Here is a 3641-nt window from a genome sequence, read left to right on the forward strand (position 1 = left end):
GGAATTAAACACCACGTTTTGCAACAAACAGCTCCTGCGTGGGCACTGAAAAGAAATGGTCAAAATCACTATTAAGTGCAGACTGTGGTCTGTACGTAACATGGTCTTTCGCATTTACAACTACCAACACCACCCGATGCCAAGTTAAGTTGCAACGATTCTTCCTCTTGTTTTAGTGCAGCACTTCAATATGGAAACACCAGAGTCAAGAAGGATATGCCTAAAAAACTAAAACGAAAAGACTTCCTGCTACATCCATCCTTAAATCATTTTGCCAAATCCCCCTCTTGGAAAGAAAGAAAAACTCCTGTTTAATGTATAGCGTGATGGTGCGCTGCATCCAAATAGCTACAGGATCCACTTGGAATACTGAAAGAAAAAAAGACACAAGCACAAAACCTCGCAGCCAAATTCACGCAGAATTGTTCTACCACCATTAAAAACCCAGGTGGCTACATAATAGATTCCTGTAGAAGACACACACACACACAAAAGCATTTATTTTTTGTCACCTAGAATCCTTACGCAGTGTCTAGAAATGTCAACGCTGTTACTACTAATGCCAGCACCACCACTGCCAACGCTACTAACATCACATTAAAAAGAAGTAAGAGGCCACAATTTGCTTAAAATTGTATTCACATTGATAAAAGTAAATCAGTTAGGTAAAGCAAACAATTTACCACTATCTTTAGTTAACAGATATAAATAGATAAATAGACAGAGCAAACATTTATAAGATCCCATTTGTGAAATGTTATTTACTTACAATTCAAACCTAGAAAACAAATGGGCCAGCACGAAAAAAAATGTAGCACTACAAGAAGTTAATGTTAAAGCAATAGAAATCCAAAGACATGCACAAATAAAAAAATCAAGTGGTCCAAATTCCTCAACAAATGGACTAGATTAATTCTATACTTAGGACACTAATGTAAAACAAAGTCAAGACTGGAGAATGCCAGTACTAGAAATATTAATACAGAATTTTCTTAAATTTAAAAACAAACAAAAGAGGGCTGGACCCCATGCTACCCACTAAATGCACTGAAAGGATGGTTACCAAACTAATAATCTACTTAAAAGTAGCAATTTCCATAGACAGTATGATTGTAATAGATACTAACTGTAAATCCAGAAATTGAAACTAGTAAAAATTCCAGAGTGCAAGAAATATTTTCCTAGCACACTCAGGTCTGCCTAAACCTTGTACATCACTGTTGGCTGTTCCATGTGGTGCACACAGGTAAGTGAACCCCGCAGCTCACGCCAGGAGCTGTTCAAGAGCTGTAGGAATCCGCCACGCTGCTGGACACAAGAGGATGACAAAACAATCAGTTCTCAAGGAATATTTGTCTCAGTTCCCTACGAAGGGAAAGTTGCACTCAAAATTGCACCAGCAGGCAGCTAATGGAATGCAAAGCAACTTTAAGTCTCCATTTTAATTACTTCTTAGGGCACTGGTAGATGAGTTGGAGGTCAAAAAAGAGCCATAATATTAGATGTTTCAAGAAGAGAGGAAGAGCAGATAAACTTACTCCAACGTAGGGAAATACAGCCGTTTATCTTGCACAGAACCAGAACTGTAACGATTATGACAAAAGGCTGCAGAAGCCTTTCACGCCGTTAGCTTTCTCTTGAAATCCACGTATTTGCAAAAGACACGCTGGCAACTCTTGAAAGGCTTCCCTTTTCAAATGGGAAAGCACCCTGAACAGTGAGGTGCTTTCATTTCAGGCATTAGGAAAGATATACATTTGCCAATATTTATTAAAAGTAAAGAAGAATCCAAATCCAGACTCAACTGCAGCTTATCCCACTTTACCCTCTTGAAGGCCAGAAAATAACTTATTAGCCAAAACTGACACCTTTCTTGCCCTTTACCCTTCAAACCTTCCCACGGACAATTAGAACAGTAGGATCCTTCTGCAAATTAGAAATGATGAGAGCACTGATATTTTAAAAGCTCACTGATGTGTTCAAAGTCACTTCACCTGCAAAGAATTGCAGCCCTCAAGTCTCTGCCTGCATCTCGCTTTACCAAGAGATACATCACAGAAATGGGCAAATTATTTTATAATATTGGGGAAAAGTTTTAAATATCAGTAAGGCTGTAAACTATTCTTTTTAACGTGCATACCATGCAGAATTTACAGAGTTTTTAGGTGCACTCCCCAGGCAAGTTAGCAGTTTGCTCTTCATGGCTTACCCAGCAAAGTCCCAGCCTAATTTCTCCATGCAGACTGCCCGAGAGCTGAAATGTCAAAAGCATCTCAGCGACTCAGGAAAGGAGCTAATACCACTCTGGCACTCCTCACACATCCTACAATCACACCAGCAGATTTTATGATCAAGTGTTTCGACCTCTCAGCTCAGGGTTTTGAGTATTTGTTTCATCCAAACAGCTACAATTATTCACCAGAAAAGGACAAATATTCTCAGGAAACTACAGATACTATGTGACCTGTTCATAGGCCGACAAGTCAGAGGAAGAGTTCATTTAAAATACTCATGATACGTTTGAAGAATGAGCACTGTATCAGGATCTGTTTCATGTCTCATATGTTCTATAAGCTCTAAGTTAGCAAGAAAAACTTCTTAAAACAACGAATGTTCATACAGACATAAGCAAACCTTCCTTTCTATCCGAAACTGTGCAGAAACAGCCCATTATTCCTACAGGACAATGACCTGCTTTGTTTATAAAGGCATAAAAATGCAATTAAACAATCTTACTATGGTATAAGTCTACATTTTCCAAGATGTAAACTAAACACCTTTCTATCTGGAAAATTTTAAACTGAATTCGACCTGTGACACCACCTACCCTTAAAAAAAGAAAGTACGAATCAAATAAACTTTCTGAGCCATTTAGTATTCACTTTTATATTTCATTTAACACCTCCAGAAAGAAAGAAGCACATTAATGCATAGTTCTCCTCTATAAAAGTAAATCCCAGTTTTCTGAAAGAGAGGACAAACAGCATTTCAAGCTTTATCTGCATTCCCAGTGTTTCAAATTTGACACAACCTTATTCTTAATGTAACTAAAGAGCAAATCTCATCTTTTTCAGAACAAAGGCCGCTAATAACTTACCCAAGGCTGCCATCTGCTGTCAATATCCACTTATTTTGCTTCCAAAATGAAGTTTACGTAACCCAAAGTTTATCATTGATTATTTTAAAAACAAGAGGATTTTGCACAACAAATACAAGTTAAATAAACTATAAAAGGGCTATAAAAGTTTTTACTCCATTTTATAAAACCAAAATATAAAATACAGCCTTAAAAATTCTGCAATAGTTTTCCAGGAAGATGTAACAGTACTGCTTTTATGCTGCACTACTGGTTTTCTGATCAAGAATTTCAGAAAACTTGCCTTGTTGTTTCGATGCAAAACTGCTTGTTAAACTGGTGAATACCTGATCCAATTGGACTGAGTGTTCATTAAGGAAAAAAACATTATTTTACTTTAAATTAACCTCCACATAGGAGGAGACAAAAATCTTCCCAAAGGAAAAAACCACCCTGAAGTTCTCATCAGTACTGGTGCAACAAGTAACAGGGGAGAAAGTAGGACTGAGTGTGATGTTCCAACGCTTTTAGCATTTTAGACTTCACTTCAGCAGTTTAAAAGCAG

General features: G+C 37.4%; 1 protein-coding gene across 1 annotated transcript in view; it reads right to left on the reverse strand.

Annotated features, from left to right (window-relative positions):
• ATE1 (arginyltransferase 1) overlaps nt 1-3641 on the reverse strand; it is a gene marked incomplete at its 3' end in the record, with an annotated part of 30315 nt that overhangs the window by 22648 nt on the left and 4026 nt on the right. The window lies entirely within an intron of this gene.

This window comes from Apaloderma vittatum, unplaced genomic scaffold (assembly GCF_000703405.1).
Source record: "Apaloderma vittatum isolate BGI_N311 unplaced genomic scaffold, ASM70340v1 scaffold7623, whole genome shotgun sequence".
NCBI classification, from domain to species: Eukaryota; Metazoa; Chordata; class Aves; order Trogoniformes; family Trogonidae; genus Apaloderma; species Apaloderma vittatum.